The sequence below is a fragment of the Heterodontus francisci genome, chromosome 5, assembly GCF_036365525.1.
Source record: "Heterodontus francisci isolate sHetFra1 chromosome 5, sHetFra1.hap1, whole genome shotgun sequence".
Taxonomy (NCBI): domain Eukaryota; kingdom Metazoa; phylum Chordata; class Chondrichthyes; order Heterodontiformes; family Heterodontidae; genus Heterodontus; species Heterodontus francisci.
Window position 1 is genome coordinate 70,094,413 of NC_090375.1, and position 25,122 is coordinate 70,119,534.

Sequence of the window (25,122 nt, forward strand, 5' to 3'; positions counted from 1 at the left end):
CACAGTGTTAGATATTGACAATTTAATCAGTTCTAAAAGACAAAAATACAAGGAGTATTTCTTGGGATCTCTGGAGAATGTCCCTTGCCTAGAAACTATTAATTTTTGAAACTTCTGAAATAACTTGCCAATATGTGCTGGTGGTAGGTGAGATACCTCACCAACGTTGCAAACAACCAAAATTTAGGCTTTTATTTGATGCATTTGAAAGCATACTGGTTAATCAAAGTAATCAATTGAAGCAATAACACCATTAGCCTCCATAAATACTTGTTACATTTTAAGTTAGCAGTATTATAACAGAATACAGTACTTGTGGTTTTTTTCACATTGAAAGACTAAGTGACCCAGTCCTCAGGTTCAGCGCTCAGACTTTCATTGTAGCACTGTAGTCTTCAATAAGGATCCAACCATACTTAAAAAAAACACATAAGGTTATATCAATTTGGAAATGAATATAAAACAATCACATTTGTTACTTATCATCCTGTGTCAGTCACAGAGTCCTGAACTCAAGAAACACTCGAGGAGACTATAGAACAATTTCAATAGATGACACAAAATAAAATCTGAATCCCAGAACCTTTTTAAAGAGCAGAAAAATCAGTTCTCTGAATCCAACTGTTATGTTGCTCCTGAAATTGGTCATGGGGCTACTGCCAAAGCCACTTGCCCCTCAATCACCCAACCTGGCTTTTACATCAACTCAGTCCAGTCCACACCAAAGGAAGGAAGAATCCTGCCACCTTGCACTCTCAGTGCTGAATCATGCTAAATGTGGTTGAGGACCTTTATAGGTGAGACAGGCTATGTCTTCTTGCATAAGTGTCAACTTGGCTCAGTTGATATCACTCTTACCTCTAAGATAAATAGTTGTGGTTTCAAGCCCCTATCCAGTTCTAGGTTGACACTTCAGTGCAGTACTGAGGGAGTGCTGCTTTCTTAACAGTACCGTCCTGCAAATGTGACCTGTTTAGGTGAAAGTAAAAGATTGCATGATACAATTTAAAGAAGAGTGGGAGAATTCTTCTGGTGTTGTGACCAGCATTTTGCCCTCAGCCAATATGGAATAATTTATCATCTATCCCATTTACTGTTTGTGGGACCTATGGTATACAATTTTGCTACAGCCTACATATCAACAGTGACTGCACTTCAAAAGTAATTGTCCATGAAGTGCTTGGAATGTCCTGAAGAACTAGCCCAGAGATTCTGGGGTGGCAGGAAGGGAGGAAAGTAAATATCCTGCACAATGGGTAGAATTTGGCGTGGAACCTAAAACCATTAGAATACCATTCTGTGCAAAAAATGGATAAATTCCAATTTAAGGAGGAACAGAGGATTTTCTGCTCACCCCCTGACATGTCAAGACAGTGTGTCTGGGGAAATTCTTAAGCTATTCTTGGAATTTTAGTGAGAGCAACTGTACAGACCTCAGGACTGCGCACTAGGGAAGGCTAATTAAATCCAGGCAATTAGCTCGGTAAGATGGTGGTTGACTCCCACAGGAGCATTTTAAAAAGCAGATCCATTGACACTTTGGCCCTTCTCAGGCACCATTCCATCACTTGAGTAACATGCCACTGCTCTGATTGTCCTGGTGGCTATGGAGTGGTTGCCTCTGAAACATCATTGTAGGCCTGGGTTACCTGTGTTAAGAATGCTGTCTCTACAGTTTAGGACAGGGTCATGTCCACACACATGAGCTGCCTAGAGCACCACTATGCTTATTTTCTCTGGTGGTGGTGGGGGGGGGGGGGACCTGCAAAATTTTGTCCCAGGTTCTTTCTTTCCTGATAGGGCCAGTAACTGTATTTCTTCTTAATATTGAAAGGAATTTCCAATTCATGGGAAGGCAAAACAGCTAAAGTTCTGTCAAATTACACTTTCTGGTATTAACATTAACAGAAGTTGTGGAGAAATTGAGGCTTGTGACTGCTCTCCCAGTGAAGGGGGAGAGGGGGGATAGTGTTATGGTAGCGAGGCAGAATAATGTTGAAAAATGTAAGAAATAAATTAGCTTTTCAGAGAGGCAGCTGATGACTTGCAAGATGAGTCGAATGGTCTCCTTCTGTGCTATATGATTCAATGAATTGACAATTTTGAAACAGTGAGGAAATTTTTGGGAAAAGCTGGGAATGTATGCAAAGTGTGTCTCCTGTGAAATGTGACACTGCTGTCCATGTGCTCTGAAAACTGAAGAAGTAATTAGAGTTCTTTGCAGGTTTACTGCAGCTACATTGTCAGTTGCCATGTACAACATAGCTTGTTGGTGGTCAGGATTGTTAACTTAATCTGACATTCTTCCTCTTTTCTTAAACTATATAATAGCGCTCATATTGACATATTTGGCCTTTACTACAAATCAGTAGACCGATGAACTCTGTCAAGCCCCCTTGAATGAGAACTTCTGAGGCTTGTTGTGAAGTTAAACCTGATTAATGATTTGTGGACATTTCTAGTGGGTGTTCCATTTCCAAGCTTAAGTGCCTTGTTCTTACTAATATCAGATTACCTGAACTTTCTTTTAATGAACATTGATACCCTTGTTCATTGGAATGCTTTATCATCGCATCTGGATCACAGCTTAGAAATGAAACCTACAGTTAGACTAAAGATAGGATTAGTGTGCTTTTCCTATTTTTGTGAAATGAATATTGAGAGGCTGTATACTTCGGATATCCGGTCATTGCAGACATTTGAACATGCTGTTAGCTGCAAAACATCTTTCAGACTTGAACGAAATTCCTGCTGATCAACACCAGTAGACCATTTATTTCAATTCCACTGTCATTTTCTTTTGCAAAGTTGATAAGAATTGACTTCCATATGGAGGTCTTTCTATGAATATCATGTAGAACAGCTGCTATTCAGTAAACAGCTTTTTAAAAACACTCAAATCACAAGTCAAATACATTTTGATATAAGAATTGTGCATTAACTCAGTGGGTTGTTAAAGAGGTATATAACTGCTATAGATTATTCTATGTCAAATCAACAAATCCCTTCAGCCTGACTGTCTCAGTGTTTCATAAACTTTTCCAGTAATTTAAGGGCACATAAGATTTTAATAATTTATATTTATAGTCATTTGTCACAGGTTGTGAATTTGGTTGAAAGTGAAGTACCTAGGGTCAGTGCTGGGTCCACTTTTGGTAAATAGATGATTTATACTTGGACATAGGAAGCCTGGAAAATACAGATTTAGCAAAGAGTGCAGAGTCAGGTTGGTTAGTGAAATACCCAGAGAGGTGGTCGATGGAATTTAATGTGGACAAGTGTGAGGTTACTCATTTTTGGAGGAAAGAAAAACAATGGCTGGAATTTAATGATGAGGCAGTGGCCTTGCCCACCGACTGGAAAACCAGAGGCAAGTCCCTGTTGACCCTCAAACTAGGGTGTCAACTGACATGGCAGACAAAAGACAGCTAATCGAGATACTTTGTATAAACACTTTTATTGATACTTAAATCACTTATTAAGCTACTTGTTATTTCACTTGTTAAACTACTTGTTACTTGTTACAATAAATCACAAGACTCACGGCTTATACTTAAATACTACCCGCTGCGAGGCGAGGTGATCAGTCTCCCTCCCAGTTCTCTTCACTGAATCCCAGACTCAGAGTTCCATTCTATGGTGGTTGATCCTGCAGGTCTTTGCTGCGGAGGCTCCTAGCCTCCCCTTTTTATTCAGTTGCTCCCAGAATGTCCTTAGTCACGTACACCCATGACTTGCAGTCATCCGTTTGCTTAGCTACTAGTTGCAAGACAAAATATATCTGCTGGCCTTGTTCTTCTTATCTATCCTTGTCTAGCAACCTTCGCAAATGCAGCAGTCTCACACATCTTATCACATACTGCCTATTCAGCAGGCTGGGTTCGTTAAACTGCAACTGCAGCTGCAGCTGTTTCACAGTCCTTGTCCTTGTGTAAAGCTGGCAATTTTTCCCTTCTGCTTTGCAGATGCTTAGCTGTTAGCCATCCGGCTACACCCCCCTCTGCTAGGCCTGGAAGCCTCGGTGCTATTTTGCCAGGCTCAGGCCCTTAATTGGCTTCAGTCGGGGCTTCCGGCCTGCTGAGGCAGGAGGACCCGCTTCCAAGAGCTGCCGGCTAATCAAAGGGCCAGCAGCTCATCAGTCCCAGCAGCGTCACCGGGAACCATGGCCACTGCTGGGATTGCAGCCAGGACTAGCAACAATGAAGGAGGCCCCGGAAAAGTTAAGTCTGGGTCGGGCCTCACCGGGGATAATCGGCCAGGCCCCAGTGAGGGGGGTGGATGTCAGAGTCCAGGGAAAGGGGAGTTGTTTTGAGGGAGAGGGGGGTCGTGCTGCTGGGGGTGCCCTCTATGGGGCACAGTGTGGCCTATCAGGAGGGCTCCTCCAGCCCACAAGGAGGCCGCCATGTATTAGTACGTGGTCTCCTCAGGTACTGAAGTGCCTGTCTGCCCCTGGTAAAATACCAGCGGTGGCGGAAAGATCCCCTTAAGTGGCAATTAATTGGCCACTTAAGGGCCCTATTGTCCTAAGGGGGGGGGGGGGCGGTGATGGGCTGTCTTCCATCCCCTCCCTACCGCTGGTAAAATAGCAGCAGGAGCGGGTAGGCAACGGGCATGGCACCTCCTTCCTGTCACCCTATTTTACACCCACTTTCGCCTCCTAGCCCACTCCCGGCGAAGGGGGGTTGCGGGGAGCGTTAAATTCCAGCCAACAAAGTTGCCCTGAGGACATAAAGAGTCAACCACATACCGGAGTCACACACAGGCCACCAGATAGAATGACCCAGTCAGATTTTTACAACAATCCAGCAGCTTTCATGGGTTTCTTTGTGCCAACTCACAAATTACCAGATTCATTAAATTTACAATTAAAAATCACAACCTCTGGCTGCTAGTCCTGTACCATAACCACTAGGCTTACATACCAAATGCAGATGGTTAAATCCATAAAAAAGGACAACAATATTTTGGGTTTTATAAATGTGGACACAGATTAATAGAGTAAAGAAACCTCATTGAATTTGTACACAATATTAGTCAGGACACAGTTAGAGGACTGTTTGAAATCTTGACACGACATTATAGTAAGGGCATTAAAACCAGAGACAACATATACTGTAGGTTCACCATATTGATGCCAGGGATGAGAAACTACTGTTATGAGGAGAGATTTGAGACACTGGGGCTATTTCCACTGTAGCCACAGAGTTTTAATACCGATTTTTAAAATTATGAAGTGTTTGGTAGCTTACAGACTTACACCAAGTAAACTTCTGAAACTACCCACTAACTCACAATCTGGATTTAGTTGTTTGAATGTTGCTACTCACCTCTCTTGCCACACAAAGATCATCATAGTAATAATAGTAGTTGTAGTAGTAATAACAGTACTAGTTGTACTAGTCACAGCATTAATTGTGGCTCTCCATTGGTAGGGCAAGATCCGTAAGTTTATCCTTAAATCAAAAGCTTTATGAAAATCAATGAAACCAATGTAATTGGGTTTCCCGGTCCTTCCAACATGTTGCAATCTCTTATGAAGGCAAAACCTGCATAAGCTGGCAGTCTCTGGCATTTATCTGCAACACAATTGTCATTGTCCTCCTTTTTTCTAGAATAGGAACAGGCTTTTGCATATCACCCACATCAGCCAAACCAATCTGATTTGACAGTGAAATGATCTAACAATTTACAAAAAATGTTGTCTGATATACTACACTCATAGAAGGGGATAAATTAGGGGTTTTTCCTTCTGCTGGGTGATACCCTTACTGCCTCAGGTGGAAATCTCTGGTACTGCATACTACTCAAGCTATTGACCTGTGAATAATGTGAATAATCTGAATAATGACATTTATGTGTGATATTCATGTCTGGGCTCAAAGTAGAGGATGCTCTAATGCTGAAAATGATTCTACTAAATGTAACACATTTCTTGTTGTCCTGCACAATATCTGGTTTATGCAGGATAGGCATCAAATAGAGTTATAGCACAAGAAACATAGACACTCAGTTCCGAAGAAGGGTCACTGACCCGAAACGTTAACTCTGCTTCTCTCTCCACAGATGCTGTCAGACCTACTGAGTATTTCCAGCATTTCTTGTTTTTATTTATTATACATAGACACTTGATTGTTTTGGAATATTTAATCTGTGTCTAATGGGAGACATTCACCTGTTTAGTATTTATATACCTTGCCTTGGTTAAAAATTAGATTGTAATGTATAATTTAGCTAAACTAGGAAATGAGCTAGGAAAAATCCTGAATAATTTATAAAGTGAAATATATAACAGTTGATTCACTTTAATATATACATCAGTTTAAGGGACGCTGCAAAGGAAATTCCTGCAACCTGAACATCAGACAGAGGGATCCAGACTGATGGATGTGACGCTTGAGGCATTACTGGTGCGGGTGGGCAGGAGGAGAAATGCCATGGGCCTGCCAGAGGCTAGGCAACCCTCAAGGACCACCCACAGAAAGGATTGGGAGCAGGTGGCTAAGAAGATCAACTCCGGCAGTCTGCATGCAAAGACCTGGCAGAAATGTCACAAGGGCAGCACAGTGGCGCAGTGGTTAGTACTGCAGCCTCACAGCTCCAGCGACCCAGGTTCAGTTCTGGGTGCTGCCTGTGCTGAATTTGCAAGTTCTCCCTGTGACCATGTGGGTTTCCGTCGGGTGCTCCGGTTTCCTCCCACAGCCAAAGACTTGCAGGTTGATAGGTAAATTGGCCGTTGTAAATTGCCCCTAGTGTAGGTAGGTGGTAGGAGAATTGAGGGAAGGTGGGGATGTGGTAGGGGAATATGGGATTAATGTGGGATTAGTATAAATTGATGGTTGACACAGACTCAGTGAGCCGAATGGCCTGTTTCAGTGCTGTACCTCTCTATGTCTAATGAACTCACACAGGTGGCCAAGGTCAGTGAATGCATCACAACACCAACCTCCCATGTTCTTCAATGCACCATACCCCCATCACTCACTTAGCAGCACTCCCTGGCATGCAGGACCCATGCCTATAATCCAGATATTCCACCTCATCTACACTCACCTCCCAGTGTTGCCAACCTCACACCAATCCCTCACTGCCTCTACACACCTCTAGCTGTATAGCAATGTAGGCACAGTGCTACAGGACCACTGGCATTCGGCCCTCTCTTGCAGGACAAGGTGGCACACAATAGAATGGAGCAGAGCTCATGGGGGTCAAGGATGCCTGCACCTCCTGAGTCCTACAGAAGAGATGGCTTTCAGCGTCATGCAGCTGACTGCGGTAGGGCCTGCAGCATCTGACATTGCCTTATGCCCATGCTCAACTCCCAGCTCACCCTCATCTTGATATCCGGCCTGATGAACAAGCTGCTGAGGGTGTGACCATGGACTTCTTGCTCCCTATCCCACCCTGCTTCACCTACAACAACCTTCTCCTCCTGAGTTACTGATTTCAGACACAGATGAACTGCCACCTGCTCAGCTTCAAAAGCACCTTGAGGAGGAAAAAGAGCAACATCACATCACTGACATCACTGATGAAGAAGCCCTGCCACTTGATCTGATACTCACAGACACTGACACCGCACTTAGATTGAGGTCAGGATAGAGTTGAATCATGGTAAGTCACAGGGTGCAATTGAGCTGCAAAGAAGCCAAGGTGAAAGGCTGGTGCGTGTGGCAGCTCACTGGATGGCCATGTGGCAAACAAATAACGCTACAGAAGACTCAGATGCGGACCTTGATGGGGAGGCATAAAGGAGAGCACTGAATGGGCATGTGTACTGAGATGCTGGGTACATTGGCTGACCTGCCAAACAGCCTCTTGTCACTGTCAAGGAATATGGAGGAGTCCAGCTCCAACTTGGCAGAGGGCATGGTGCAAATCCTGTCCACATTGCACCTCTGTTCCATCTCGCTGTTGTGTTGGAGACCCAGAGGCACTACCTTTGCTGCCCCTCTAACCTATTGTAGCCTTTGTGCACACAGGTCACCTACTCCTCTGCCATTCCCATGAGGATGTGGCAACATTCTCAGGCAAATGGAGGAACTCACCACAACACTTTCAAAAACACTCCAGAGTACCTTGCTACTTCACACTTCTAGACAATGTGGACATTGACAGAACCTGCTTCACACAAGTTTGGAATCCTGGCATCGCATCAGCCGATTGGTTGTGTGACGTCAGGATAGCACAAATTAACATGTTTGGGCGCACATAGGGGACACAGATCCATGTGCCCATATCATTGTAGAATGTCACATGGCCCATGACACAGTCTGCCCCGGGGAAGCCAGGAAGGCCTTCTTAGAAGGAGTGCTACCCGATTGAATTTCACATCCCAAATGTTTACAACTAATCCTAGGTTTGAGTGAATGGTCTGAGAACAAGTCACCATAAAATGCATAAATGTTTAATTTCAAACAGACTCTGCTGAATGCAAGATTAGCTCTATTTTCAAAGAAGTGTAAGAAGGACTCCCTTTTCTACTGCCCAGTCCAATGCATATGAGTTATGCTAGCCTATACTTGACTGCTGGTGAATAGGCCAAATGAGATAGTCAGCTCTTTTTAATTATTATAGTGTCAGCTTGGGCTTAGAGTTAGCCATCATGCTCTGAGTCAGGGGTTTGTAGGTTAAAGTCCCATTCCAGAGACTTGACCACATGTTCGAGGCTGACACTTCAGCGCAGTGCTGACAGAGTGCTGCACCATCAGAGATGCTGGGGCTCATTTTAACACTTTTCACCCAGAATAAACAGGCCAGTAGCAGCCTAAAAATGGTGTGGGGCCACATACTGCTTGGTTTATGCTGATGCTTTGCCTGTTGCCATTTTGGATAGGGTCCTGAGATGTGCAAATGGAGCACCTGCCTACTTTATATAAGAGGCTACTTGTAATATGCAAATAGGATCCTATGATTGCAAATTCAGGATATAAATGGGAGGAGCATGACCCACATATACTCTGCTTATTTGTACCGGGTGATGAATTGCCGAAGCAGTGGCCCTTAAAGGAACTCACAAAATGCTCCAGGAAACGTTTTTTTTTGGTTGGCTGAGGAGAAGCAGCAATGTTCCTTCAGTGTCAACAAATAAGCTCTGGGCCATTGCCGGCCTATCCACGGTAACCCCCTACCTCAGCCTCTGACTGTTGGTGAGCTCAGCAGGGGAGTTGGTAGATTTTCCTCCCTCCCAGAACTGGTGAGCAGTAGCGCAGTGCCTGTTCAGCGCCGCATATTGCCTGCGGCATATAAATAAGTCCTGACCGCAAAATCGTTTGGGCCTCGTGCTGGCAGGAAAGGGAAAGCAACGAGCATGCTTGGTCCACTGCCTGCCAGTTCTCTGTTTGTCATTAAAATCAGCCCTGCAGTCTTATGGATGACATATCAAACTGAAGCCCCCTCTGCACTCTCAGGTGGACTTAATATCCCATCCTATTCAAAGAAAAGTGGTACAGTTTTCCTGGTGTCCTGGCCAACATTTTTTCCTCAACATCACTAAATCAGATTATCTGATCCTGATCTTTTTGTTGGTTGGACTTTGCTGTGCGCACATCAACTGTTATTTTTCTCTACATTACAGCAGCGATTGCACTTCAAAAGTTCTCGATTGGTGCTGAAGTGCTTTCAGATGGTTGACATTGTGAAAGGTGCTATATGAATGTCAGAGAAACTTCCAAGCTTGTTAGTGAAGAAGACGCTGAGACTAAGATGCTTTGGTGGAAATTGTTTATTGCTTGCCACAGAGCTTACTTCTGCTCTCCTAACAACACCCACAGCCAGTGCTGGCTGGCTCTTTATATATACACACTTGAATATAATTAACTAATTAACACCCAACACCTGTTCACCCTATTATCTTGAACTGCCAGGAATTTATCATCCGTTAACAGAACTTCAGTCGCTAACAGATTCCCCCTTTTTTCTTTAAATTAGATATATATATATATAAGAAAGAGAAATAAGAAACAAAATAATGATACATTTTTCTGTATCTTACATTATTTATCATTAACTTTCAACAGCACCAGCCATTAATATGCTGTATACTCCCCCCTTTAAAAAAACCTGTTTAATGAAAAAGCGATCTTATCATAAAAAATTTCCACGTTTTCTTAACTTATCATAACACAAGACGGCCCCCTTCGAGGACATCCAACAATTTTTTCGAACAAGCAGCTCTCTTCATAAAACAATCTGACAACTGATGACTAGCGTCAACCCATTTTCTTTTGCAAATTTCTTTACTTTCCAACATTTCTTTTATACTCACGAGATCAATCCTCAACCCCTTTTCCATGACTCTTTTTGTTGAATGGATATTGTCCCAAACAGAATGGTCATCTATGTAGCATTCTATAGGAAAACTTTTCTTCAATTGCCCCTTATATGAGTTCCTTTAAAATACTCGATAAATACATACCCATATCTATTGCTTCTATCAGTGCAAGTCTCTCGGCAGCTAAGGTGCTTTTAACTATCCTCTTTATTTTCTTTGATTCCCAGGCTAAAGGACAACATTTATCATTTATTCCCACTAAAAATATAATGAACCCTGCTGTGCTCGAATAACCATCAGGAAGATTAACGTGTCAGGTGCCACTAAAAATTACCAATTTCATTTCTTCTGGGTCACCCAATGCTGCAAGTTTGAGTGAACATTTGTCAAAACTCAATCTCTTTAATGTCTTATTTGCTTTCTGCACTTCCCCAACAGTAGCATGTTTCAGCATGGTGCTCAATTCTAACACATCATTGCAGGCACCTGGCCTAGTTTGTGTGTACAACCAGTTCAACTGCCCAATCAAGGTCCTTCCTTAGCCCATAAACACACTTGTTCAGTTTCCATAATTTCCCTTCTATATATCCAGCTTCTTTTGGCGGCTTTAAAAATCCTTCCCTTTGAAACTTTTCCCCTTGCAAAACTGCTGCTTTGATGTCAGTGGACTTACATTCCCATGAGTGTGTCGCTAAAAGAGCTAGGAAAATCCTCAACCTTGCTTTTCCTGCTGTTGGGGAGTCCACTCTAACTTCTTGGTCGCCTAGTCGTTGCTCAAATCCCTGAGCTACAAGTCTGGCCTTCGCTTTATACGTACCAGCGGGAAGTACTTTCTCTAGACAGATCCATCTATGGGACAATGCTGGTTGTTCTCCATCTGGCACCTCCGTGTATATGCCAAACTCTCTCCAACTGTCAAGCTCTTTTTGCTTGGCATCCTTTATCAATTTACCATCTAACTTGTAAGTAGCCATTAGAACTTCTCTATCATACGGGCTCCTACTTCTTGTGATGCCCCTTGCTTACTCTTTGGTTCTTGCTCTTGTGAAACCATGTCTCCTACTATCTCTTTCTGGACTGCTACTACTCAACCTGTCCCTCCCACAATCAGACTTCTTTTCACAAGTTTGTGACCTTTTCCTTGGACTATGATCATCTTCAGGCCCACAGTCTGAACATACACTACATTTTCTGGCCATCCACATTTTCACTTCCTTCTGCCAATCTATAGGTCCGATATCCTGTCTCTTGTCTTGCACATTCAGCCAATATTTGTATTTCCCTGTGGCCTTTCCTGCCCTTCCTATAATGGTGGCTTCCCTCCGTTCACTAGTCCCTTCTGGCATGTATGTCACTTTAGTCCCAACTTTCGGTCGTTGACCTTTGGGATAAATGGCCTTATCTGGATCTTCACGATCACTTGGTCCACTCTCAGTCAGCCCATTATCTGCCACAATCTGTAGCTCGCAAAGGTCTGACGTATGCGCATGCGAAGTACATGGTGCATCATCAGTGTCCATCATTTGTTCAGATTCTGTCAATGTATAATCAATGCCAATAAGCCGTGAGGAATGTACTCGAACGGTTTGGTTGCCATGTTGCAAAATCACCGTTTTGCCATCAGTGCCTATAACTTTTCCTGGGCCTCTCCATTCTTTCTGCCCTTCTCTTTTGTAATACACCATATCCCCGGTACCATAATTCTTTTCTGGTGGCCTGATCCGATACCTCTCCGAATTTTTTCCAAAACCTCTGCCTTAATAAATGCTCTTTTCGCTGCTTACATAGCATTCAAATGTTCTGCAAAAATTGAACTAATTGTAGTTCCCTCTAAAGCTGGGGGATGATCCCACATTACCGAAGGTATTTTCGGATTTCTGCCATAAACTAATTGATAGGGATGTAGCCCCCAACCAGTTGAAGTGTGTTTCTCGCATGTACTGCCCACGCCAGTGCAGTTGTCAATTTACAATTTGGCTGGTCGGCTAAAATTTTTCAAAGCATTTCATCAATCACGGCATGATTTCTCTCACAAATCCCATTACTAAAAGGACTTTCTGCTGCCGTGTCAATTGCTACAGTATTCATATTTTCAACCATACTCCTGAACTCATTATTGGCAAATTCTCCATCATTGTCAGTTAGAAACCCAGCCAGTCCTCCCAGACCTGTTCCTATTCACCTTTCCATTACCTTGTCCACTATTACTTTTATGTCTTTACTATATATTACTATCAACAGACTGAATCTAGTCACTACATCTATAAAGTTTAGAAGAAAAATGTTTTTGTCTTTATCCCAAACCACCGCTGCAGTTTCTTTCAAGTCCCTTGTTAATGGAAGACTCACTATGGGACGCGATTGGTGTCCTGCATTTTTTACAGATATCACATTTTCCACTGATATCTTCAATAGGTTTAGTGTAGTCATCATCTATTACCCCTGCATCTTTTAACAGAATCTTCAATCTATGACAAGAATGATGTGCAAACTGTCGATGTAGTTTTGAAATAATTTGCCTTTTCTCCTTTAAATCCCTACCCCCAGATGTCATTAATACCTCTTTAACATCCGGCTTCGAGATGGTAGGTCTCGCTAAAGGAATGGAATAATGTCCCGACTTTGGAAATACAAAATACAGATTTGCCATAGATCATGTTCCGTATCCAATTTCATCTGAGCCTTTTTCATAGACGGTTTACTTAACAGCAAAGGTATATCACTGAAAACTACATCCGTACTAATAAAATGGTTTACCATTTTACACTGAATTACCACACTTTTTAGTGATTTTAATATGTTGTCATCCCCAAACCTGAAACAAGTAGAATTGTTGTATTCTTTGACCTTGTTTCGGTATTCCTTACTTAAAGAATCTATGTAACACCTTAACTCCACATATTGTGGACAGACACTCACTGTCTCGTACCATACAATTGAAAGAATCTGCGACTAGAACACTCATTGCTGGACTGAAGCTTCTTGTGACCAGTACAATTCCTTCTGATTGATCAGTAGCATCATCCTCGCTTTCCGAACCTTCCACGTCATGTGCCATCTCAAAAACCCTGTTATTCCTTTTTGGACAGTGCAGCGTGTAGTGATACTTTGAGTCACATTGGAAACACCTGTTGATCACCCCTTGGTTATTCCTGGGGTTCATCCTTCTTCCATAATTGCCCAGTTCCTGCCGTCTGTTATAGCTGCCAAAATGGTCTCTATCCTCATTCATTTTGTCTGTGTTTCTCCTTTCGTACTGATGTTTGGGCCCCATACTTGAATGGCCTCAAAATGCATTGTATCCTTTACCTTCAGTGCCACCACTGAAGAGCCCATCTGCGCCATGAAAGCAGCCAGAAAGGAATGTTTTCCCCAAAATCTTTTTAGGGCGTTAGCCATCTGATCAAACAGAATCTAACTCCGGTCAATACCAAGAGCCTATCCATGTTCGATATCCTAGCACAATCCAACAATTTGAAGGCAAGGACTGATCTAGGAATTTTCAAGCAGAATCGCTGCAACCTTGCATACAGTTGATTAAACTCCACAATATAATCTTCTATGGAAGAACCATCCATTTTTCTAAATTTATCAAAGTCCGACCACACCTCATAGGCGCTCAATAAGTCATCTTTCATATAAATGTTATCCATAAATTTTAAAACATTATTCAAACCTTCCTCACTGCCCAAATGATGAGCCTCTAGCTCCGAGAACACTTTGCCCCTGATCTTGCTTCTGACGGGAAGTGAAAGTGGAAGGACTATTCCTTGCTTCATTTTTGGTAAAGACGTAACCCGTGTCCATATTTCAACTTCATTCTTCCATTGGTTGTAAGGGCCAGCTTCACAAAACAGTGGTGGAAAATCATATCCCGACACCTTACACTTGGTTTCAGTCAGCTTTCTTAAAAAAAACTCCAAATACAGCCTTCTCAAAAAACAAATATATACATATATACACAGTTGAATATAATTAACTAAATAACACCCAACACCTGTTCACCCTATTATCTTGAACTACCCGGTATTTATCACCCATTAACAGAACTTCAAGCCCTAACAATGAACACAAATTCTTTCTATCGTCTTTCATTAAAATATGCATTTTAGTACACTGGACTAATAGAGTTTGTTAAATTTTGAACACTTCAATTTTTCTGATGAGGTTCAGCGTGGCTGCTTTTTTTCACGTACCCACTGTTCATTGTTAGCACCTGTTTGAACAGGATGTTTCATTTCCCTCTGCTCCATTCCCTAATTGGATATGCATTGACTCCAGTTTATGGACTGATGTATGCAAATTATGCCCCCATATCATTCATGTGATTTTCTGTCATTTCTACCCATTTCATGCTGTTTCAATCATCTGTTCATATAATGTGGAAACACAAGGTTGATAGACACTCAAATCCATGCAGATATAAGTTTAAAAACACTAGTAGCAAGATTCTCACATTGTCAAGCCATTGACGAAGCTTTATTCTTGTTAAATTTCTCGATTGCTACCAAAGCATTTACAAAATCTTTGTGGCAACTCGCGTGGTGCTACCTTCTTTCTGCTCCTGCTGCTTTTGTGTCAAAAAGGGTTTTGACTAGGCATTCCCCTATAATTCTACTTTTTAGAGGAAAAGGAGAAACAACAGAAGGATGATAGACTGGTCAGACTATTATTACGTCAATGCGCTTTGATGAATGATAATTTTCTTTAATCCACTGACTGGAGATCTGAATTTGGTATTTTTTAAAGACATTTTTAAAAAGACATTTTAAAAAAGATGACTTTGGTAGCAGCTTAGGATGGTCACCTAATTTGCAACACTGTATCCTACCTGCAAGGACTGTGAGGAGGGAGAGAAAATGTCTGCTAATTCCCCAGCAAGAACGAAGACCCAGGAAGTTTAAGGGAACTGTTTGTACCAGTTCATTTTGGCAAGAGGGAAATACTGCTAACTTCTATTTTTGAATCACTGAGTGACTGTCATGTGACAAGCCCCTCTCCATCTGTAGTTTTAAACTGGTGTTTTCTCTACAGCAAAGGAGAAGCAACTGGACTTTGACACATATAGACCCGAGTGGGAGTCTCTCTCTCTCTCTCCCTCTCCATTCCAGCTTGAAAGCTTTCAAATCCTGCCTGTTGACTGACCATCTCTGCATACTCTGGCTACAATCAGAAACCCCGTTGGAGGAGATCATCTGCATCGCTGTCTCCAAGAAACCTATCAAACCACTTGAAACTAAAAGCCTCAGGAGCGTCGAATTCAGCTAAAAGCCAGCCGCATCAACAAACACCACAGACTGTATGCCACTTTTTGCTATGGACTCTAACTCAACCAATCTACCTTTCCTCACTCTGTGTATGTAAACCTCCAGAGTGTGTGTGAAAGTGAAAGTTGGCGTGACATTTATTATTTTTATTAGTTCAGTTTAGATGCAATAAAGTAAACCTCTTTCTTTGTTAAACTCAAGAAAACCTGTCTGATTGATTCTTCTTATGAGCATAGCAAGTAAGTAATCGAACATCCACTGAGTTGGCCAGTACATACACTTTAAAAAAGAATTAAATCTGTTGTGGTCAAACAAGGAGAGGGAAAAGAAGGAAGCCCTTCAACCTCTCCTCACTTGACTGTAACAGAAATGTAGGGGTTCACGTCTGGGCTCAAACTCCCAAAAAATGGGAAATTGGAAGCAGGAAACCAAATTGATCCCTAGCAATAATTTAAAAACTTCAATACATGTTTTCTTGTGGTTTTCAGTGCCAGAGTACTAAAATGTCCACATTCAAGTCCAACTGCTTCCTAGAACAGAGTTAAGTTATTTGGGCAAGGTTAAAAGCCCTATCTGTTGAAGAGTTAGGGGAGGCAGCGGCGTAGTGGTATTATCACTGGACTAGTAACCCAGAGACCCAGGGCATTGATCTGGGGACATGGGTTCGAATCCACCACAGCAGAAGGTGGAATTTGAATTTAATTAATAAATCTGGAATTAAAAGCTAGTTGAATGATGGCCATGAAACCATTGTTGATTGTTGTAAAAACCCATCTGGTTCACTAATGTCCTTTAGGGAAGGAAATCTGCTGTCCTTACCTGGTCTGGCCAACATGTGACTACAGACCCACAGCAATGTGGTTAACTCTTACATGCCCTCTGAAATGGCATAGCAAGCCACTCAGTTGTACCTAACCACTACGAAGTCAATAAAAAGGAATGAAACCGGACAGACCACCCGGCATCGACCTAGGCAACGGAAACGACAACGGCAAACCCAGCCCTGTCGACCCTGCAAAGTCCTCCTTACTAACATCTGGGGGCTTGTGCCAAAGTTGGGAGAGCTGTCCCACAGACTAGTCAAGCAACAGCCTGACATTGTCATACTCACGGAATCATACCTTGCAGACAATGTCCCAGACACTGCAATCACTATCCCTGGGTATGTCCTGTCCCACTGGCAGGACAGACCCAGCAGAGGTGGCAGGACAGTGGTCTACAGTAGGGAGGGAGTTGCCCTGGGAGTCGTCAACATTGGCTCTGGACCCCATGAGGTCTCATGGCATCAGGTCAAACATGGGCAAGGTAATCTCCTGCTGATTACCACCTACTGCTCTCCCTCAGCTGATGAGTCAGTACTCCTCCATGTTGAACACCACTTGGAGGAAGCACTGAGGGTTGCAAGGGCACAAAATGTACTCTGGGTGGGGGACTTCAATGTCCATCACCAAGAGTGGCTCGGTAGCACCACTACTGACCGAGTTGGCCGAGTACTAAAGGACATAGCTGCTAGACTGGGTCTGCGGCAGGTGGTGGGGGAACCAACACGAGAGAAAAACATACTTGACCTTGCCCTCACCAATCTGCCTGCCGCAGATGCATCTGTCCATGACTGTATTGGTAGGAGTGACCACTGCACAGTCCTTGTGGAGATGAATACCCGCCTTCACATTGAGGATATCATCCATTGTGTTGTGTGGCACTATCACTGTGCTAAATGGGAAAGATTTCGAACAGATTTAGCGATGCAAAACTGGGCATCCATGAGGTGCTGTGGGCCATCAGCAGCAGCAGAATTGTACTCAACCACAATCTGTGACCTCATGGCCTGGCATATCCCCCACTCTACCATTAGCATCAAGCCAGGAGACCAACCCTGGTTCAATGAAGAGTGCAGGAGGGCATGCCAGGAGCAGCACCAGACATACCTCAAAATGAGGTGTCAACCTGGTGAAGCTACAACACAGGACTACTTGCATGCCAAACTGCATAAGCAGCATGCAATAGACAGAGCTAAGCGATCCCATAACCAACGGATCAGATCTAAACTCTGCAGTCCTGCCACATCCAGCTGTGAATGGTGGTGGACAAGTAAACAACTAACTGGAGGAGGTGGCTCCACAAATATCACCATCCTCAATGATGGGGGAGCCCATCACATCAGTGCAGAAGATAAGGCAGAAGCATTTGCAACAATCTTCAGCCAGAAGTGTCGAGTTGATGATCCATCTCGGCTCTCTTCTGAAGTCCCCAGCATCACAAATGCCAGTCTTCAGCCAATTCGATTCACTCTGCGTGATATCAAGAAACGACTGAAGGCACTGGATACTGCAAAAGCTATGGGTCCTGACGATATTCCGGCAATAGTACTGAAGACCTGTGCTCCAGAACTTGCCGCACCCCTAGCCAAGCTGTTCCGGTATAGCTACAACACTGGCATCTACCAGGCAATGTGGAAAATTGCCCTGGTCTGCCCTGTACACAAAAAGCCGGACAAGTCCAACCTGGCCAATTACCATCAGTCTACTCTCAATCATCAGTAAAGTGATGGAAGGTGTCATCAACAGTGCCATCAAGCAGCACTTGCTTAGCAATAACATGCTCAGTGATACCCAGTTTGGGTTCTGACAGGGCCACTCAGCACCTGACCTCATTACAGCCTTGGTTCAAACATGGACAAAAGAGCTGAACTCAAGAGGTGAGGTGAGAGTGACTGCCCTTGACATCAAGGCAGCATTTGACCGAGTATTGCATCAAGGAGCCCCAGCAAAACTGGAGTCAATGGGAATCAGGGGGAAAACTCTCTGCTGGTTAGAGTCAGACCTAGCGAAAGGGAAGATGGCTGTGGTTGTTGGAGGTCAATCATCTCAGCTCCAGGACATCACTGCAGGAGTTCCTCAGGGTAGTATCCTAGACCCAACCATCTTCAGCTGCTTCATCAATGACCTTCCTTCAATCATAAGGTCAGAAGTGGGGATGTTCGCTGATAATTGCACAATGTTCAGCACCATTTGCGACTCCTCAAATACTGAAGCAGTCCGTGTAGAAATGCAGCAAGACCTGGACAATATCCAGGCTTGGGCTGATAAGTGGCAAGTAACATTTGCGCGACACAAGTGCCAGGCAATGACCATCTCCAACAAGAGAGAATCTAACCATCTCCCCTTGACATTCAATGGCATTACCATCGCTGAATCCCCCACTCTCAACATCCTCGGGGCTACCATTGACCAGAAACTGAACTGGAGTAGCCATATAAATACCGTGGCTACAAGAGCAGGTCAGAGGCTAGGAATCCTACGGCGAGTAACTCACCTCCTGACTCCCCAAAACCTGTACACCATCTACAAGGCACAAGTCAGGAGTGTGATGGAATACTCTCCACTTGCCTGGATGGGTGCAGCTCCGGCAACACTCAAGAAGTTTGACACAATCCAAGACAAAGCAGCCTGCTTGATTGGCACCCCATCCACAAACATTCACTCCCTCCACCACCAACGCACAGTGGCAGCAGTGTGTACCATCTACAAGATGCATTGCAGCAACGCTCCAAGGCTCCTTAGACAGCACCTTCCAAACCCGCGACCTCTACCACATCGAAGGATAAGAGCAGCAGATGCATGGGAACATCACCACCTGCAAGTTCCCATCCAAGTGACACACCATCCTGACTTGGAACTATATCGCCGTTCCTTCACTGTTGCTGGGTCAAAATCCTGGAACTCCCTTCCTAACAGCACTGTAGGTGTACCTACCTCACTTGGACTGCAGCGGTTCAAGAAGGCAGTTCACCACCACCTTCTCACGGGCAATTAGGGATGAGCAATAAATGCTGGCATAGCCAGTGACGCCCACATCCCATGAATGAATTAAAAATAAAGTTGAGGATGCAGCGGGGAAGTTAGAGATTACTATCCATCCAAATGCTAGGAAGCCTGAAATCCTAAAACTTGTGGCCAACCATTTTAAAGTTGACACTGACGAACCGGAGACAGACATAGAATCTGAAACAGACAAAGTAACATTAGCTAAGATCTAACTTGATCAGAGGAGACAAGAATTCGAATTTCAGGAAAGAGAGAAAGAAAGAGCATTCCAGGAAAGGGAAAAAGAAAGGGAGGCAAGGGAAAAAGAAAAAGCTTTCCAAAAGAAGAAGGACGAAAGGGAGTTAAGGCAGCTCATACTAACTAGCAAAAGACCCAATACAACCAGTGAAGACATCGCTAGTGAGGGAGTTACCCCTAGCTCAGGACTGGGTGCTGAGCTCTTAAAGTTCTCCCAGTTGATACCAAAGTTCAATGAAGGGGACGTGGAAACATTTTTCATCTCTTTTGAAAAGCTTGCAAAACAGTTGAAGTGGGCAGTCGACAGCTGGACACTGTTATTGCAAAGTAAACTAGCAAGAAAAGCCCATGAGGTTTATTCACTTTTGCCTGATGAGAGTTCATCAGATTATGAGATGACTAAAAATGCTATCCTGAATGCATATAAGATTATATTGCAGACGCACCGCCAGAAGTTCAGAACTCTCCAAAAGCAGCTGGAACAAACTTACATCAAGCTCGACAGGGTTAAGCAACTCGCTTTTGACTGGGCGATTAAGATAGAATCCACCTATGAAAACCTCAGAGAGCTGATCATCCTCGATGAGTTCAAAAACTTGCTTCCCCTTTCCGTAAGAAACCACACGGAGGAACAAAAGGTTCCAAGAGCCAGGCAGCAATCCTGGCTGATGATTATACCCTTATTCACAAGCCCTTGCCTAGTCACCTCCAAAAACCTGAAAAGAATAGAAGGTGTGAGGGTGATAGGAGGATGAACAGCCATGGGTGAGAAGAAAGAGCTGGAAACACAGGGAGCCCTCCTCAGGCCAAAATGGAAGGTGCTGAGAACAGGAGTGACGCCCAAAAGCCTGTATGTTTCCATTGTAACAAGACAGGTCACCTTCGAGCTGACTGCTGGAAGTTACAGGGAAAACACATTAGTTTAGTCAGGGTACACCAGACCAGTGCAGGAAAAGGGCCCTGATGGAAAGTACAGTGGACCTGGCTGTGGCTTTAACGGTGGCAGTAAACCTACTGCTAAGAGTTCGGGAAAACTTAACATAAATCCCTGAGAGTTACCAGGAGTTTGTGTCCAGAGGACAGGTGACCCCATACCCCTTGAGCATACTTAGGGATACACAGGCCACCCAATCCCTTCTGCTGGAAAAAGTCATGACCTTTCCCCCCAGAGAGTGCATTGAATGCTAGAGTGCTAGTAAATGGTAGCGGAAGAAAGTATATGCCCATACCTTTACACCAGGTGCATCTGGAGTGCGACCTTGTTTCAGGACCAATAACCATGGGGATTGTCCCTAGTTTACCTGTGGATGGGTAATGATCTGGTGGGGGCAAAGATGGTAGCTTCCCTAGTGGTTTTAGAGAGACCGTAATCGGTCAGGGAGACAGAACTGTTACAGGAAAAGGTCCCTGGCATTTGCCCTGACTGTGTGGTGACCCAGTCCATGGCCAAACAAGTTCTGTCAGAGAAGGCTGAACTGGCACTGCAGACAGATGATCCTACTATCTGGTTAGCTGAAACCTTCTATGGGAAGTTAGAGGACCCAAAGAATGGGTTAAACAGTAGCCCAAAAGTGCTACTATTAAAAGGATGAGGTGCTGATGAGGAAGTGGAAACCTCCTTACAGGCCTGCAGACAAAGATGGACAGTGGTTTACCAGGTAGCGGTGCTGCCGAGGTACTGTAGGGAAATATTGAGAATAGCCCAGGAGATTCCAATGGCTGGACATGTCGGTATCAGAAAAACCCAAGCCCGCATAAGACAACATTTTCACTGGCCACAACTCCACAAGGATGTGGTGGAGTTCTGTAAGATTTGCCACACGTGCCAAGTTGTGGGGAAACCTCAACCTGCAATACAATCTGCACCCCTAATTCCCATGACGGCTTTTGTGGAACCATTCAGCAGAGTACTGGTAGATTGTGTGGGGCCTCTGCCGAAAACAAAAGGAAGCCACCAGTATCTTCTCACCATTATGGATGTGGCTACCCAATTTTCAGAGGCTATCCCTTTAAGAATTATCTCCACCAAGGTAGTGGTGGAGGGGCTAACCCAATTCTTCACCCGATATGGGCTGCCTGCTGAGATTCAGTCGGATCAGGACACAAATTTTATGTCCAGTATTTTTCAATATGTCATAGGTAATCTGGGCATAACCCAGCTAAAGTCCTCAGCCTACCACCCACTGCAACAAGGGGCTTTGGAGCGGTGCCACCAGACCCTCAAGACAATGTTCAGGGCGTACTGCAATGAGTACCCCCGTGACTGGGACAAAGGGTTGGGATTCCTTCTGTTTGCTATCAGGGACTCACCCAATGAATCCACTGGCTTTAGTCCGTTTGAATTAGTTAATGGGCATGAGGTGAGAGGTCCTCTAAAACTAATCGAGGAGTGTTTTTTGGGACACAGGGACAAATCTTCCCTGTTAGAGTACATCTCCATGTTCTGAGAACGGCTCACAAGAGCCTGTGTGGTGGCTCAAGAACACCTAAAAACCTCCCAGGCAGCTATGAAAAGGCAGGCAGATGAACATGCCAAGGCCGGAACATTTCAGCCCGGAGACCACAGGGAGAACCATTGAAAACCCTGGTTCAGTAGCTTGTACAGAGTAATAAAGAGAATTAGCAAAGTGAATTATACAATTGACATCCTAGATGGTAGGAAAAAGCAAAGGCTGTGCCACATCAATATGTTAAAATGGTATCACAGCTGGGAAGGGGACAAACAAGCAAAGGTCTGTCAGGCAGTCAGGAAAGAGGAGGACGAAGGTGAGGATGAGTTAGAGGGAGGCCTGGAGGATTCCCAGATCGAACCCCCTGCTGTCCAGTTAGCTAACACTGAAATGTTAGGGAAATTAGACACTGTACTCTCCTATTTAAATGCAGAACAGAGAGGAGACTTAACAAGGCTGCTCACAGCATTTAAAGATATCTGCAGGGACAAACCAAGGTGCACAACCCTAATCCTAGATGATGTGGATATAGGAGAGAGCCTTCCCATAAAACAAAATCCCTATTGCCTAGGTCCCAGGAAACTGACCTAGGTTTGGGAGGAAATTCAGAATAAAAACCTAGAAATTAAAGATTTAAATTCTGAAGGGAGACACAGAAAAGCTCATAAGTCAAAGCAAAACCCTAAGACCAAAAAGACTTTTGTGGCAAATTTGGAGGGTGGTGATGGTGGTGGTGACTGCAAAGTCAAGTATAATAACTGAAGAGGAATTGTGAGCCAGGCTGAATGAGCTGGAACAGCAGGAAGAGATGGAGGATGAAATTGATAGGTGGTCTCAAGCTGCAAAAAAAATCCAGCACTGAGTTAAAGTACAAAATGACTATGAAGCATTTCAAGGCAGGTTTAAAACTTTGCCTGACCAAGTGTTTTATGATGTTATGGTGCCATTTGGCCCACTTGCATTTATGCCAGGACAGCTAATCCACACAAATGAAGTCACTGTTTTACTAGGTAACAATTGGTTTGCGAAGTGCTCTGCAAAGCAAACTGTTGGCCCAGTGGTGTACAGGAAAATCCATGTACATAAAGCATTGGATGATCTTACAAAGTTATGAACAACTTTGAATTCAGGGTTGATAAAGAGAAACAGGAAAAGGAAGATATTGTGGAAATACACGAGGAAATTCAGTAAGCTGATTGAGCCCAGTCACAGCAGTTGTAGTTTGCCAGTTATGCTTGTGTGCCCAATCCCGGATAAGAAAAGACTAGAGCATGGCTATGACAGTGAGACTGATGAGTGTGTGTGTACAGTTTCTTTTTAATTTGTGACCTCATAATTAAATGTTTCTATTGTCACCTTTAATTTTGCTTGCTTGGTGTTATGCCAATGTGCTTTGTTGAATAATAATTTTCTTTAATCCACTGACTGGAGATCTGAATTTGTATTTTTTTAAAAGACATTTTAAAAAATACATCTAAAAATAAAGATGACTTTGCTAGCAGCTCAGGATGGCCACCTAATTTGTAACACTGTATCCTGCATGCAAAGATTGTGAGGAGGGAGATGAAATGTCTGCTAATTCCCCAGCAAGAACCAAGACCCAGGAAGTTTAAGGGAACTGCTTGTACCTGTTCTTTTTTAGCAAGAAGAAAAAATGCTGCTAACTGCTATGTTTGAATCACTGGGTGGCTGTCATGTGACAAGGTCCTCCCCATCTGTGATTTTATGCCAGTGTTTTCTCTGCAGCAAAGGAGAAGCAACTGGACTCTGACACATGCAGATCCAAGTCGAGGTCCCTCTGTCTCTCTCTTTCTCCATTCCAGCTTGAAAGCTTTCAAATCCTGCATGTTGGCTGACTACCTCTGCATACTCTGGCTACAATCAGAAACCCCATTGGAGGAAATCATTTGAATTGCTGTCTCCAAGAAACCCATCAAACCGGTCATCTACCTCTTTAAACTAAAAGCCTCAGGACCACTGAATTCAGCTAGAAGCCAACTGAATTTCCAAACACCACAGACTGTATACCCCTTTTTTCTACGGACTCTAACCCAACCAATCTACCTTTTCTCACTCTGTAACCTATTTGTGCATGTGTAAACCTCCAGAGTGTGTATGTGAGTGAAAGTTGGCGCATTGTTTACAATTTTTATTAGTTCAGTTTAGGTACAATAAAGTTAACGTCTTTCTTTGTTAAATTCAAGAAAACATGTCCAATTCGTTCTTGTAATGAGTATAGCAAGTAAGTAATCAAACATCTACTGAATTGGCCAGTACATCCACTTTAAGAAATAATTAAACTTGTTGTGGTTAAACAAGGAGAGGGAAAAAAAGGAAGCCCTTCGACCCCTCCTCACTTGACCATAACACTATACTACAGGTGCTCTGAACTTCCGTGTCAGTGCTCCCACAGTAAAATATACAGGTAGAGATCCATAAACCTTCACTTGTTTGAGGAGCAGTGCCTACACAGGTTTTAATTCATTAGGGAAGCCATGCCAAATGCTGCAAGCGGACCTGCAGACAAACTTGTTCATAAACACATTACCTGTCATTGTAAAAGTCACAAATGCACAGATCTTTTCTGCATCAGAATTTATTTAAATTGCCATTGAAGATATCACTATATAACTGTGCAAATATGTGCAACAAAAATTGGCCACATGTTTGATAGCGAGGTAGATAGAACACAAAAGTCCGAGTGTATCAGGCCTGTGTCCTCAGTACCTTGCTCTACGGCAGCGAGGCCTGGACAACGTATGCCAGCCAAGAGCGACGTCTCAATTCATTCCATCTTCGCTGCCTTCGGAGAATACTTGGCATCAGGTGGCAGGACTATATCTCCAACACAGAAGTCCTTGAAGCGGCCAACATCCCCAGCTTATACACACTACTGAGTCAGCGGCGCTTGAGATGGCTTGGCCATGTGAGCCGCATGGAAGATGGCAGGATCCCCAAAGACACATTGTACAGCGAGCTCGCCACTGGTATCAGACCCACCGGCCGTCCATGTCTCCGTTATAAAGACGTCTGCAAACGCGACATGAAATCGTGTGACATTGATCACAAGT